Source organism: Lycorma delicatula, chromosome 3, assembly GCF_047948215.1.
Source record: "Lycorma delicatula isolate Av1 chromosome 3, ASM4794821v1, whole genome shotgun sequence".
Classification (NCBI taxonomy): domain Eukaryota; kingdom Metazoa; phylum Arthropoda; class Insecta; order Hemiptera; family Fulgoridae; genus Lycorma; species Lycorma delicatula.
In genome coordinates, this window is record NC_134457.1 from 66068986 (window position 1) to 66086562 (window position 17577).

The following is a 17577-nucleotide window of genomic DNA, read 5'->3' on the forward strand; positions in this document are numbered from 1 at the left end:
AGTTAACTCAACACCGAAAAAATTGTGATGTAACTGTCCTAATATTCTTCATTAAAGGATGCCCGTTGGAAAGATGTCTGGTCCTTTTTGGATCGTTTCATTCAGTACATTTTTGTAATTACGCTCTCCTAGAAGATAAAAGTAATTTGTGCTTGTGAAGGACATATTGATGAAGATTGGGAGAATTCACGAAAAGAATTGGAATTTTGGGTAAATAAGGCCTTCAAGATTGTTGAGGAATCAATATTACAACATAAACTGATATTTAGTGTCACAGAGACTACAATGATATTATTACAGGATACGTTTTGGCCCAGTCAAGACAACTAGAAATCATATTGCATAATAAAAATATTAGAAATGTTTAACAGGGATTTTTGAGTACATTTTGGATATAAATTGACATTTAAATCATATTTGTTGGTTGTTTTCATAAGGTTGCTAATTCATAAAAGTTTAATAATCAGTAGCTGATAATAAAATTAAATTTTTAGCTGTTAAATACCTCCTCTCTATATACATATTTATTTTATCTATGTTTTATTTTGTTAGACGTAATTATAAATGAGAAATTGTATTTAGTAATGATATCGTTTCTTTTTTTTTTTAAATCGACCTATTTAAAGAATATAAATAACGTAAATTATTCTACTATATATAGATCTAAAGAGGTTAAATGGAATTTACATAAATTATTATTATTATTAGACTATAATTATAAAAAAACTAGAATTTTGCAAACAGATATTTAAATGACTTTTAATTTTATTAATAATAATTATAGACCTATAAAGTACATAATTTGCTTATAGTTAAACATTAATGTTCATTTAAAACTGGTTATACAAGTTTGGCATATTGTTATAAAAAGCATATTTAAATATAGTATAAATGAAATTCTAAAACCCTGATATGTTTCATATGCTCGGTAATTATATTCTCTCTCTCTCTCTCTCTCTCTCTCTCTATATATATATATATATATATATATGTGTGTGTGTGTGTGTGTGTGTGTGTGTGTGTTAAAAAGTAAATTGAGCATAAATTGGTCTTCGTTCTGAAATGAAGAAAGACAAAAAAGATGTATTTATTACTTAGACAGAAAAAATGCTGTAATTTATGCCTAGTACAATGAGTAAAGGAAGAGATACATTAAAAATATAGGCTGTAAGCCGTCTATAAAAATTTTTTTTAATGTTTCTTCTTCTTTTTAATAAAGAGCATCTATTAGTAAATATGTATTGCTTAATTCTCTTTTTTTTCTATTTACAAAGTTAATTTTTACTTAAATCATTCTAGTCATTAATAGTAGTATACTGCTATTTAAAGCCCATTGTGTGAAATTACTTATTTATTTTATTGTATGGAATTAAAAATACAAAATAATTTTTACCTATTATATTAATAATATAATATTATTATATTAGTTACTTTTAAGTATTTTTAAAACACAGCAACGGTCTTTAAAGAACAACCGCATTTCGTGAAATCTTAATGGTATTTTAAATTATGCATTTTAAAACACTTATTAAGATTTAAATACCTCGAGAATAATTAAGGCATGAAAGCTGCAATCAGAATAATAATTATTTGTAGCATTATAGTATTATGAATTAATAACAGTCTAAAATTAAATTGTATTCATTTTATTTGCTTAAAAATATTCACCTGACAAACTAATTGCAATGTGGATTATTTACTGATATCAAATATAATAAACCAGTACGAATAACTCTGACATATATACATTAGAATTCATTACCTAACACATGTTCCATGTTAATTATTTTCTTTTTTTGCTCCATTAAACTAACACAATTATTGAATAAAAACTGTATTTCATTTAGAGAGGCTATTTAACCTTTAGAAAACTATGATATTAATTAAGAAACGATTTTGCCCACTCCTTTTGATAGATAAATGATTAATATTCTAGGTGATATGGAATTAATTTAGGTGTTTAAGATGCTGCGAGACTTATTTATATAGATTTAATTACGAATTGTCATTAATCAAAGGCGGATTTTGTAATTATGTTTTTCTTTAATTTAATTTAAGGCATTATCTTATTCCTGATTGGTCTGAGACTGAAAAACTAACCTCTAAACTTTAATTAAAATAAATATTTTATTTAATTAGTATATAACTGTATGTTACACAAATAAAATCAGTAAGTGTAAAAATAGAATAATTCATCATTAAAAGAATGAACCGCAATGGAATTTACTTGGAACTAAATCGAAGAAAGAAAAGATCAGAAAAGTATAATAAATCATTAAAGTAATACAAAAATAAATAAACAGAAATGCTTATTACTCGTACGTAAAAATATTTATAATAATTTGAAACAAAATGGTTAGATCTTTTTTTTTTCAAATTATATCAATCAAATTTTCTTATAATCAAGTGGTTATGAGGTCCAAAATTCTTACACTATGAGCAGTAAATATATTAGCATAGTTCTTAATGGAAAATATTATATTCGATTAACTATGTCTGCCTTAGAATTTATTAGCAACGGATTTATCAGTATTTAAAGTTTGATATTTATACTTCTTGTATTAAAAAATACTTTTTGAATAGCTAAAATAGAATTTTGGATATAAATGTTTTGTTAAATAGAGTAGGTAATTATTTAATAGTATAACTTTTTTAAGATTATTAATATCAAGAAAAAGTGGGCTTGCTGTTTTTTTAAAATAGTGAACTCAAAAAAATTAATGATTATTACTGTAAGATATGATTGTTTTTCTTTAAACTGTGCGATGATTAAATTGGCAACGTTGCATTAGGCTAGATCATAATAACATTGAAACGAATCTGTGCTGTAGTCAGCTCTCAACTCTGTACTAATAAAGTATAATTATTTATTCACTTATTTATTTTACTTTTATAATTTTGTAATTTATTCTGTATAAAATAAATATTTTTCAGTTTTATGGAATTTGAATTTAAAGTATTTAAATAATTGTTTGTAGTTTAATACAATTCTAATTAAATTAACAATTTTTTAATAAAAATATTTAGATTTCATTTTCAGACAAATCTGCCTACCTTTCAACTTAGTTGTAATTTTTCCTGAGAATATCGTCTCTACACGTAAAAAAATACATAAAAGGTTCATAAATTGTTATCTCTATATTTATAATTACGTAAACTATTTTGCGTATGTTATGTACATAACTTGCGTTTACTAATTGCATAGTAGTTAACAAAATAACCTAGATTGTTGCTACAGATATATAGACTGTAATTCTATAAGAAACTTTTCTCTAAAATTGTTTTACTAAATAAATCAATAAATCATGTTACATGTGCTGTGTAATAAGCGGTTGTATTACTGTTATATATTTATGTTGTCCTCATTCTGAGAACTTTTACTCATCGTCTGTTAAAACAACAGCCGGGAATTCTAGTCACTTATTTTGTAAAAAAAAAAAAAAAAAAATGTATATATAGTAAATAAATAAAGTAATTTAAACTTTCTCTCCCCAAAAGGATTTGGTCTATTAATATGTCAATGTAAAACACAAAATAAATATAACTCTCCGGTAACTTTCTAAAATTCTTGTCTTGTTACAAATAAAGTTCCCCAATGAAGTTTAAATGCAGTATATTAAAAATAAACTCAGATTTTTTTTGACAGTTTATATATTTTATTAAAATATTTAATATATGCATAGGTATATTCAAGATTTATATAACATATATGTACATATAAAGCTGAAAGTTTGTTTTTCTGTTTATCTCTATGTTCTCCATCACGCGAGAACCAAATTATAACCGATTGCTTTCAAATTCTACGCAGCTATCTAGATGGTCGCTTTTCGCGCGTTACAATCAAGAGATATTAGCGTTGTTCAATAACAACTCGGGGATCAGTTCTGAGGCTCAGTTCTGGGGCCGGTTTTGTTCCTGATCTACACTTCTGACCTGCCAATCCAGCCAATGTCACGGTTGCATCGTACGCGAATGACACGGCGATCTTGGCGGTTGACGGTAGCCCGGCTACTACCTCGGAGAAATTGCAAGCTGCAATGGATGCCATCAGCGTTTGGTTGCGTACATGAAGGATAAAGGTTAATTCGGCGAAGTCCAGCCACGTGACGTTTACAATCAGAAGGGAAGACTGCCTTGAGGTTCGGTTAAACGGTGTCAGGTTACCTCAAGTCAGCACAATACGGTACCTCAGCTTTTACCTTGTTGCTGTTTGACGTGGAGGGATCATGTTAGGGTGAAGAGGAAGTTTACTGAAATTAAGATTGATGTACTGCGTAAGAGATCACAACTTTCTTTATCCAACAAGGTTCTGCTCTACAAGGCTTACTTGAAACTTATATGGGCGTACGGAATTTAACTCTGGGGAACGGTCAGTAACAGCAACGTGGAGGTCATTAAACGGTTTCAGAAAAAACTTCTACGTAACATAACCCACGGGCCATGGTTCGCGAGGAATGCTGAGATCCACGATTACGAAGGCATTCCATACGTTCGAGAGGAAGTTGGACGTCTAGTTTCAAGGTATGTGTCCAGGTTGGATAAGCATATTAATGATCTCGCTTTGAATCAGCTAGATAACTGCAAGGACGTTAGGAGACTAAAAAGGCTCCATATGCTTGATCTTGTTGATGGCCCGTTATGATGATCCGGTTTGGCGGCTTGGTGCTCACGTTTATTGTTTCTTAGCTTTTTCAAAGTTACTGTTTCGTTTACTGTTCTATTTAAAGTTGTTATTTATTTTTTTGTTTTAATGTTAATTTTGACTGGACATTCAAAGGTACTTCAAATGTTACGTATATTATTTATATTATACCATTGTTTTCTTATGTTATGCTACTGTTTTTGTATTACTTGAGGATTATCATTGGGTGGTCCTCTTTCAATGGTCAATCATACGACTTACTTATAGCTTCATTGCAGAAGCTGATTGTAAGTAAATAAAGGAATTCAGCCAAACAAAAAAAAAATTGCTGGTAACATTCATGTTATCCCAGGGAAGGTAACCCATAGACCGAAAGGACTATGGGTTACGCTCCCCTTGGGGATGAAGTTGTCAATTAAAGATAAAGATGAAAAAATTTAACAATTAAAAATTAAATTAATTTCTATCACCATGGCAACAAATTTAAGCTGTGAAGTTTTTGTTAAATGTCTGTACTTCAGTCACCATAGTTTCTACTAGTCTGTCTATATATTCAGGCTATATTTAGTCTGTCTAGTATTCAGGCTATATAATAGCCTGAATACTTTATTATTTATCTCACAACTATGAAGGTAACGAATACTGCGGGAGTCCTGGCTAAACGGGAATGGCGTCCGAAGCTCTGGGGCTCGGCTCCGTGGCCCTGGGGCTTGCCTGCGTTGACCTGAGCCAGGTCAACGCATGGGGGTCCAGGTGGTGGAGCCTCCTGGCTAGATAAAGAGAAAGAAGCAAGCTCTGACTAGCTAGTGTATATATATTATACTATATTAGAATAGTTTCTTTTCAGACAAAATCATAAATTTCGTTACGAGAAATGTTCTTTAAATATAAGTAGTAGGTTTATATTTGTCTACTCATAATAAAGAAAAAGTACAAAAAAATAAGATATATATTTTCAGTTATTAATGAGTTTTACCATTACGTCAGTTTTAAGTTCATTCATTGAGTTTTTATAAATTAAATAGTTTTGAGAATTCTGTATTATAGCATCAGATAAAAGTTTTAAAAGTATAAGAATAAATTCAGTTATTACTTTAACTATCTCACTTATAAGTAGGTTATTTTATACCAACTTAAAAACTTACTGTTGCATGATATTATTTATACATTTTAACCTTTATTCTATTTTCTACTTTTCTTCTTCCAAACGCGTTATACTTGGTTTTGTTCAAAATCAGTATAAAATAAATTATAATACCAATTTGTAAGTTCATTTAAAGTTTTTTTTTTTTTTACTATTTTAATCCAACATGAAATAGATATTATTTCCTTGAAATAAAATATGAGAAGCGGACTTGATAATATTTTTTATAACATATTAACCTGATTGTTTCAATAACTTTACTTTTTTGTTTTCCTGTATCCATGAACACGCGATGTTAGTAGACTATTTTTGTTAAAAATTACTGTACGTTTGTTGAAAACCATTCATGAGATTTGCTTTAAAAATTTACTAAAATTTATAATAATCATAATTCTTACACGAAGATTCAGATATATAGTTTTACAATATTATATCCGTTAAATCTGTTAGAATAGAAAATTACATAATAATGTATAGAAACTGGTTTATTTAATAGATAATTATCTATATTAAATAAACCCATTTCTGTAGTTATCTAAAGCTGGTCTACCGAGATTTATTTTGGGAAAGATAAATATTACTACAGATATTAGAAAATCCTGGAGGATATTTTCAATCGAATTTTTTTTCATTACTAGATTCATGAGATGTTTTCTAATCAGAAAATTATACTGTAACTGAAGCACTTAATCTGCTTAGTATTGTTCAGCAATATGCAAAATCTAGTGATTTATTCTCCTTTGTTTTTTTTTTTAATATGACTGATTTGGAGCGTATCAAAAGAATTTACATTTATTCCTTACCGAAAACGAAGTAATGATTTTATCATTTTTTATTCATATCTAACAGCACATCCTGATTCTGGTTTACCTCTTATGTAACATTGATAAGTATACTGTCATTTCAAGAATGTGGAACGTAACTCTCATTTAAAAAAAAAAAGATTGCACCGTATATATTCCCTAGTTCATGACAAAATTCTTTCGTCTACAACTAATATTTTTATTGTATTTTTTTTATTTTTATTATTGATTATTTTTTTATTTATGCAGTAGTTCAGCAAATTACAATTTGAATATGAATGAAGTGGGTCACCTTAGGAGTTGGTGAGATGGAATATTTTTCAACTCAATTGTAAATTATCCAACCAGATTAAAGCTTTCAATAGTGGCAGGTAAGACAAAAATATTTTTTGACAGTGCAGTGTTATGAAGCAGTGATTTATGTAATTATCTTTATAATTTTCATTTTTCTACGGCATCTCTTGTATAGCGGATGTATCTGAAGATCATACGAAATTCAAAAAATTCGGTTTTATAGTTTTTTTAACAGGATCGTCTTTAGTTAGCTAGCTGTTAACAGTAATATGATTGCTATTTAGATCAGCCTGGTTCCGGTTCTGTAAAGAGATCTATTCTAGGATTTGATATTTTTTTACATATAATTTTATCATATATTATTTTTTTACATATAATCCACCACATCTTCATTAAAAAAAAATCTGTATAGCATAGAAATTCGTGATATTAAAAAAGAAAATTTACGTAGATGTGTCTAAAACACTATAAATATGATTCGAATTAACAAAAAAAACTATGATATTGTTTCTTCCTAAATATATTAATTTTTATGACATGTCGCATTAAATTTCTTATTTTATAAAAGATTGTTAGAGAAATACACTTTCTTTCTCTTACAGACACCTTTACAGGTCTGTTACAGGTCTACAGGTCTATTTAATTAATTACTAGAAAAAATAAAATATATATATATGCAACATTTCAGAAACTGGAATTTACGTCAGGAACGTTATTTTTTTGTACGTTAAAATAACATTTTTTCCTTTTTTTATAAACTCGTATTGTGGAATTTGAATTTGTTTTGGTATTTTGGTATTAGATAATTGTATATAACATAACATTTTTACAAATATACATTTAGACTTTGGTTTACGGCAATTAATTCTTAAACGCAATTCTAGCTATTTGTTTTTAAAATTTTTATATAACAAAAATATTTTCAACTAATAAAATGAACCTATCGGAAAAGAAAATTGCTTAGAAGAAGATATAAAACAATTTAAATGTATTTGTTTCAGTTAAATTACTGTTTAAAAGTTTTTAGAGAATTCGTGACTTATTTAAAGTTGGCAAATTCTTGTAACTTATTAATCCGATAATGTCTGTAAATGTTTTTAACTTAAAATCTATCCAAGAATTGTAAAACATTTTTTACATCATTTATTTTATTACTACATTCCTCATTTAAGTGTGTGACACAAACATATTAGTAATTTTTGTCTGTAAAACTGTTGTTAACAGGAATTCCAAGGTTTTTTGTTATAGTTTGTGAGGAATATTATCAATACAGTTAAAAAAATGTTATTATATAATTTGCTACTTGGTTGTGTTATTTAAATAATTACCGATTGTAGAAGAATTTAAAGAATTAACTCAAAATATTAATTTTAATGCTTTGCCAGAATTTTATATACGTAAAATTCTGAAACCGTAGTCCAAATTCGCTGCGCTGATTTTCATAAATAAGATTAGAATAGGATATATTGCAATTTGACATTTTACAAATTTTTAAATTCAGTACTTAATATTCCTGATATCCTATAATTCAGTAAAGATTGACTCTTGGGGTTTTCCGAAGCTTTATAATATCATATCTTTACATCATATTTTTTATGTAACTAACAACTTAAATATTTTTTATTTCGAATTAAAATTTTTAAATATAAATATTTGGATTATTGAAATCTTTAACGCGTAAATCTTTTTTTAAATGCTTCTAACTTAATAAAAACCTTTTTATTTGTTTCTTCTATACTTCTTCTGTTTCTTTTATACATGAATAAAAGAAACGACAACATTTACATATTTTGTTTTATTATATAATTTTAATTCAAGAGAAAAACGTGATTTACATACTTGAATAAAAGAGCCGTAAGATTTTTGTAAAAATATATGTAATATTGAATGAATATTCAGTATTATATATTATTATTACTATATTCAGCCAGTATCTTGACATTTGGCGTACATACAGACTGTTATATCATCATATAAGGTATTCATATCTAAAATATTTAGATATGGATGAGGGTCCATAGAAATTTTAAATATTATCTTAGTTTCTTTATTCCGAAATAAATTTTACGAATACAAATCACTCTTTTTTGAATTGTCATAATCAGAAAGTTTTTGAGAATCCTCAATTTTTCTTTTATTGCTATGTTCTCTGTGGGGGTGTGAAATACATCCATATTCAAAATATAAAACTTTACACGTTAAATTAACAAATATTCGTAATGACGTAATAAACGCTTGGAAACTTTCATAACGATTCTATCTTCCTTATTATGCATAAACATCTAGAACTGAGCTATGTTTGTTTGACTGCGAAGCAACTATTTTATTCTTTTTTTTTAAGATTAATTAAAAAAAATAAAACAGCTATTTTATTTTTTCATAATTATATCGATATGAAGAACCATTCCTACGTTAGGTTGGAAGTAGAAATATTTTAACGACCATGTGTTTTAAATGTAACTTACTATAAATGGATATTTTCATGTCCTTTTTATTTTTTAAGAATTTTTTCCGATGACTGAATAATTAAATTTTCTAACAATGTTTGTATATTATTAGTTTTATTCTTTTAGTTAATTTTAATTACTTGTAAATTATTAATAAAATATATTTTATTTGAATTTTTGATAGAGATTTTATGATTAAGAATTGGAAAATATTAAGGTTCCTAAAATAACCAGCTAAATTACATAATGTGATAAATTAAGATATAATTAATTGATTCCAATTGAACTAAGAAATACACATCTTGAATCTTGTGCAGCACATCATTTTAAATTATTCCACTTTCTCTTTTGTTTCCTTCCATTACACACCTACTATTTTTACAGCTCGTACGCTTTCTTATGTATATTTCTTTGTATCCCATGCAATATTACCTTCGTAATAAACAATAGCGTGTATTTTTCTTCTGTTTATACAATCCTGCTTTCATTCTCAGATGTCGAATATAATTATTTCAAATACGTACTTATATTTTAATAAAATATTTAACTGATAATTAAAAAGCATTATTTAAAAATTAGAACTTCTTGTTCAGTATATTTTTAAATTTTACGAATAAGGAATTAGGCAGTATTGTGAAGTTTTTATGATAGTTATTATTTCTCACGTATTTCTTAAACAGCCTGCTTGAAATAAACCTATTATTAGAAGAAAAAAAAAAACAGGAACTTATATGAACTGAAGATCTTAAAAACTTTTTCAAAATATTATATTTATTGATAAGCATAACTTCTACTGAGTACTTATCAGCTTTCCATATTGATAACAAAATTACATGTTATGTATATACTACATATTGGTGAAAATTTTACAATTTTTTTATCAATTAAGGTCCACAATATTTCCGGTCAATCACATTCATAGTGTGGAATCTCTCTTAAGTATTACGATTATAAAATTAAAACTAATACTTGAATTTAAAAGATAAATTCCATAAAACTGAACACGTTTCATGAATAACTACGTTTATGATTTCTTCAGTGTTGTAGAACATCTAATTAAAGACACTATTATTAGACGAAAAGATGTAATGTAAAATATGATTTTTTTAGTATCTTAAAAAAAAATTAGCAACTAATTATTTCTTTAAAAATCTGATGTGTACATCACATGACTTCCTTGTACGCCTATTAAATTATATACAATTTTTTTTTAATGAAAAGTACATAAAACTTTATATCATTAATAACTTCTGATATTTTTTTTATTTTTACTGAATTATTATTTATCGTAGAAATTTTGTTACAATCAGAGGTTAATAATTATTAATTAATCGATATATTAAAATCAAAAAAAAAGTTATAAAAATAGGAGATGAAGTCTGATTCAAACCAATGTGCCTCCCCTTGTAAGATCCAAACATTTCATTAATTAACATTTTATTTGGTTACAACACTGGAACTAATTAAAATAAGTACCACTTATGATATATCGTTGAAAAGCTCTCAATGAGGGCTTATTACTGCACTTAAGAAAAATTCCAAAATCCAAATTTGTTTGGGATTTTGTGCTTTTTTGAACACTTTGGGTTTAGTCGATTGCAATCAAAAAGTAAGGTGCACAACTAGATGTTACAACAGTCCTAAATCCAAAATTTCAACATTCTACGGCTAATCGTTTTTGAGTTATGCGAGATACGTACGTACGTCACACCGAAAGTAATCAAAATGGATTCAGGGATGGTCAAAATGGATATTTCCGTTGAAATCTAAAAACCGAAATTTTTTGCGATCACAATACTTCCTTTACTTCGTACAAGGAAGTAAAAAGAAACTATAAAAAAGTATTAGGCTACATTTTTTTTTAATTTAGAAAAAATATATTGCTCAGTACTACTTAATCTTTATTACACAATTAAATAAGTTTTATTTCTACAATTTATTTTTTTTTTACTTCTCTTAAATTAATTACATATACATTTTTAGGAAAATTGTATGTTGTTTAATGTAAATAATTTTTCTTTTTTTAATTTTGTAAGAAAAGGCTAAATTTATTTAAGAATATTTTATTTATTTATTACTTTTAATGAATTTATTCGATTACCTTATTATTTTATTAAATTTTGAAATTTGTGGAAATATTTTTACTTAACTAATTACATGAAAACCTAATAAAAATTCAGAAAATATTTTTGTTTACAATGATATTTTATAAAAGAAACCTGAAATATACTATAAATTAAAGTTATACTATTAATTAAAGTTTTAAGTTTTGAAATATAATCAAAAATATTTAACTGATGTATTACGCATGTAGATTGTACGTAGGAAAATTCTAATAAGTTTTTCCATATTATTATTATTAAATTTTAATTATTATTAATTTAAATCATTTTTAGTGTTTGTTACACTAAAAATGCACTTTTAAAATCCTTACAATGAAGCTCATGTATCTGATCATCTGAAATAATAATAAATATGCTTTCAACAATTAACTTTTTATTTGACATTTTAATTAAATACAGCAAAAGATTTTTTTGTGCACGCAGAAAAATATTGAATAATAAAATTTTTTTGTAAAAAATAAAACTCGTTAATATTATAAGAAAATGTTTTATATTATTTAAAATGATGAAAATAGAAAAAAGATCTCTGAATTTGTACTTTAAGAAAAATAAAGGCCCAATCATACCCGGTAGTTATTCAGACATAGATCTACTGATCAGAAAGCAAACAGTAAATAACTTTATCTGAATACTATATAATATTCTGTAGTTTAAAATTTTTTTGATAAATCAGAAATATGTAAAAAACGCCTACCCATTTTATATTCTACAGCATTAACAATCGAAAATTAAATCATGATAATTTCTTTTTCTATTAGTAACAAGGAGTACTCATCATATAAAATTGTAAAAATTTAGATTATTAAATTTTGTGGCTTGTATACGAAGCAACAAAAACTTTGTTGGCAAAGGGTTGAAAAACCTAACCGAAAAATAGCAATCTATTCTTTACAAACTTTTATTTTCTAGTTTCTTACTTGTAGTTTGTTTTATGCTATTAATAGCTAGTATGTTAAAATTTACGAAAAAAAAATCCTATACATTTTTTCACAAGCAGATTTTAATCTCTAATTAATCGTAAACGGCACATAATTGCGGTAACTTTTATTTAGAATTAGACTGTTGTTCTGGATACTAGAGCACTCACAAGTTTGCTTTCCTCTAAAATATCAGGTATTAAATACACTACAGTAAAAGAAGAAAAACTGCATTGTATGAAAAGTAGATAAAAAAAATAATAAATAAAAAAAAACCGAAATATTTTAATATTATTTTACGTTACACATCTTGTTTTAAAGTACAGCGTGGCCCTAAAGAAACCTCCAAATTTAAAATTTTATAACTATTCAGCTGTTAATCCGTTTCGATGGAGCAAAGTACTGGTAGAAAGAGAGAACTCTCGAGTTTCATTTTCCAGAAGGAAGGAGCACCATCTCACTGGACTCTGTAGTTTGAGAATTTTTGAATGATAGGATTCCTTAACCATGGATCGGCCGAATAGGACCTAACGATTCATTCAGATTACATCACTAGCTTCCAAGATCGCCAGAACTCACTGTGTGCAATTTTTACTTGTGGGGTTCTGTAAAAGATTTCGTCTGTGTGTCTTCCCTTTCAGCTACAGTGGTCGAACTGCGGAACCGCACAACAGCAGCCGTGGCAGCAGTGAATAGAGAAACGTTTGCTAAGGTGTGGAAAAAATTCAATTACAGTGTGGACGTATGCCAATTGTGCCATATTGGACACAATATGTAAAAAAAAATATGTAAAATATTACATATTATATTAAAAAATATGTAATATGTAAAAAAACTGTACTTAATATGTAAAAAAACTTCATTAATAAACCTTTAATAAAAAATTAATTGTAAGTTTTTATATTCAGTATTTTTCAAAATATAAACAATGCAAATCGAATGATTCTTTTTGGGACACGCTATATATTTGAAATGAGATATGTTTAAATGTGGGCGTTTTGTTCTTTTTCTAAGTGACGAAAAAGGTGACAAAAGCTGACGTCATTTTCAACCGCCTAATTCTGTTCACACCTATGGATACCTTTATACTACGTCATAATAAGTTATACTATGTTGTTAGACCAGTTCGACGTAATGTTTATTATTAACATTTCTAGTCAACCAGATAACGTATATGGGCAAGAAATTATCGACTAGTTCAAAAGAACTTTCCCTTTGTCAATTGAAAAAAAAAACATTATATATATGATAGTGAAAAAAAACAAGTAGCTTTTTATCGATCGGTTTAAATTATTTGTGTTGATTTCATCTCTTTATTAATCACGTTTTTGTATTTTGATCATAAAAATTTAACTAAACATTAAAAATAACAATAACATTAGGACCAAATTAACTGAAAAATCAAAAATATTTTGCAATTAACGAAAACAAAAAATCTGATGTGAACATCACATGACTTCCTTGTACGCCTATTAAATTACATATACACATTTTTAAAAGTACAAAAAATTTTATTTCACTAATAACTTTTGTTTTTTTTCATATTTTTTTATTATTATTATTTATTGTAAAACTTTTTTACAATCAGAGGTTAATAATGATTAATAAATCAACATATTTAAATTAAAAGAAAAGGAGATGAGGGTGTTTTATCGATGAAGTTATACGAACCGATGGGCCTTCCCGTTGTAAGATCCAAATATTTCATTAATTAAAATTTCATTTGGCTATAACTCTGAAACCAATGAAAATAAGTACCACTTATGATATATCACTTATTGAGAAAAACTCTTAATAAGAATGTATGCAAATAAAAATTCCTTTTAAGATTTATTATTATCTATCATATTATTTGTTTTGTAAGGACCTTGATTTAATTACAGCATTTTACAATAAACTCTCCTTGAATATCTTCTAATGCTAAACATGATATCGGGTCTATTCAACTTATTTGCATATTAGGTCAAATGACTTGCTGATGGATATCCAAATACGATGTAAATATAATCCTTTTCGTTATATTTGTTTCTGAAAGCCTGTTTTCTGTAAAACAGATACAATTTTATTAGATTTGAACTCAATTTACGAGATGAATATTTATTTATATGAATTTCAATTGCCACTAGTGTATCTATATGGTGTAAACTTATCTGAAACTAATAGCGAAAATTATTTTGGGCACACCATCGTTAAGCGTCGGACTTGAAATCCTTTTGTAATTAGAAAACGTAAGTGGCTATTTCTCTTGGTTCTGAGTCCTCAAAGTTTTAATTTTACCTAAGTCCCAAATTTATAAATCTAGTGTCCTAAGTGGCAATACTGTAAAGTTACACTAAAATTATTAGTAAACATATGGTTGTATGAACAGCTGATTTATATTACGTATTAATATTTTTAGTCTATTGTTGCCACGTGAGACGTAAAAAAACTTTTCGTGAAACGAGTTTTTGTTGTGCGTTACAAAAATGAGTGATACTAATTACGATCAACGTTTTGCAATCAAGTTTTGTGTTACTGACCCTGATTTTCTAAAACAATATTATTACTGGTGATGAATCTTGATATTTTAGTACGACCCGGAAACAAAATACCAGAGCAAGGAGTGGTAATACTTCAAACTCACCACGTCCAAAAAAAGCAAAATTGAGCAAATTAAAAATCAAAATCATACTAATTTGTTTCTTCGATAGTAATGGCATTGTCCATAAGGATTTTTGCCTACAGGACAGACTGTAAATCAATATGTTTACCGAGAAATTCTTGAAAGATTGCGGAAAATAGTTGCCCGTATGAGACCAGCTATCAAAGACAATTGAATGCTGCATCATGACATTGCACCTTGTCACACTGCACTATAAATAAATTAGTTTTTGGCAAAGTAAAACATTCCTGTATTTTCTCAACCACCTTATTCACCTGAATTGAGTCCTTGCAACTTTTTCCTGTTCCCGATTTTTAAAAAAATGCCTTAAAGGATACCATTTTGGAACAGTAGAAAACATAAAAAAAAAGTAACCGACCATCTGAAGGATATTTCGGTTTCTGAGTTCCAATACTACCACGAAGAGTGGGAAAACCGTTTGAAGCATTGTGTGGCTTCTAAACTATTTCTGAACTATTTCGAAGTTGATAGAGTCCATGAATAATTGGATTGTAAATAAAAAGTTTTTCTGAACCGGTCTCATTACTTTATTTACAGACCTCGTAAAGATAGTTCAATAGAAGTTACTAAAACAATTAACAAATCCACCCTTAATGTAAGAAATACAATATATTCTCACATTTACTTGTTTCATATGTAAACTTAAATTTTATCGAATAAACCTATGCTTTAATGACAAAGAAAACCGTAACCCCGATCAATTATCCAACTAGATTCATCAGAACCATGTTAGAAGAGTAAAAAACTACTTGGAGTAGAAATATCACAAGACATGCAGGATTAAAATATGCGTTCATTTTTCTAAATTAATTAATATTTTAACCCGAATAAAATATTCTTTCTGGAAAGTGGGTCTACTAAAAGAATTTTAAAATTGTTTTTCTTGTCCGTTATTAGATTTATTTATTTTTAATCTTTTTACAGTGATTAATTATGTATAATAAAAGTAAAAAGAAATACTTTTAAATCACTTTCCTAAAAATTTATAAAAAACTGAATCCTACAGTTATTGTTCATTAAATATCCATTTACGGTTAAAATTATATTTTTTTATTGAATAATTTAATTTAAAATTAGTAATTGAGAAATATTGTACGCCTAAGAGTATGATTTTTATTATAACATCACTTGAGTTATTTTGTTACAGGTAATTTAATATTTTTGTTGTCTGTACCGGAAATAAATAAAAAATAATTTATCCTACAGTTAAGTGATTATTGAGAAGTTAAATAGGAAAAAGATTAAAAAGTAAATTCTCGAAGTTATCTTCCACATTCGCCAGATAATTCTCTCCATTGATTTTAATATAATAAAAAAAATATAAATTTTATGACAAAAATGTAGTTTTATTCTTTGGTAATTAAAATAAAATCAATTAAATCTTTGAAAATATTTATTAACAAAATCAAGTAATTTTCATATTCGCTCTTTGGAGAGCTGCATCAAACCAATCAAATGACTGAAGACAAAAAAAAAAATCATATTCTCTGTAATTACTTTTATCCTTTTTTAGTTCGTCTTAAATTCTATTTAAATATGGAATAAACAAGTTTAATCCATTGCAAATTAGTTTTCGTCATTAGTTTTATTGGTTAGTTCACTTTAATGAATATTTATTGTTTTTATTATGTTATTTAGAATAAAAGAGAATTTTATTAATAAAATGTATTTTTTATTATTATATTAACATATTAGTAAAAATAACAATATAAAGTAAATTAAAAATATTAGTAAAAATAATTTTAAAAACGTATTTAAAAAAATGTTATTAATTATTAATTTGTTTTTTTTTCTCATATATAACTAGGATTTGTAGTTAAATTTACTTTTTAGGTTAATTTGAATAATTTGGAATTAAATGTTACACATCTTGTAAGCCATACGTATTTACTAGGTATTTGTATAATGTAAAAAAAAATTAATTACCAGCGAAGTAAAGTTCAGATTAAAAATAATTTATAAATCTTTCTTACAGATGATATTTCATATAAAATTAATATTTATAACATTTCTTTTTTATTTAAAAAAAAATTTTGATCTAAATTTAATCTTTATCTTCAAGGAACTTTTAATATCCACAAATAACCAAACTGTCGTGTTTTTGAAATATAAATTAAATAAAAGTGAACTGGATCAATCTTTTTTTTTTTTTACTTCTCTTAGATTTTCTTGACAACTTAAGAAAAAAACTTAATCTGATACCTACCAATTCAAAATTACTTTAAAATGCTTTCTGGAGACCATTTCCCAGCGACAATACTTCAATTAAGATTAAAGATAAAATTTTTTATAAAAATATACCCATATTTTAACTGTACAGGACAATTCATATTTCTACCAAATGTCCGTTTTAGTTACCAGAAGATAGGCTGGTAGATCTGATAAGTCTGATTATTGGAGTTAAGGTTTAATTTATGTTTCAAACGTACACATATTTTGTAAAATTCGTCGGTATGGAATACATAAGTCTCGAATATAATGTTACGATTGTTATACGAAAAGGTGTGTGTTTGTTGCTTAACTTAACAGTTTGATAGAATACATT

General features: G+C 26.5%; 1 protein-coding gene across 1 annotated transcript in view; it reads right to left on the reverse strand.

Moving 5' to 3' along the window:
- Nucleotides 1-17577, reverse strand: part of LOC142321660 (uncharacterized) — a 147485-nt gene that overhangs the window by 91306 nt on the left and 38602 nt on the right. The gene's annotated exons all lie outside the window — the stretch shown is intronic.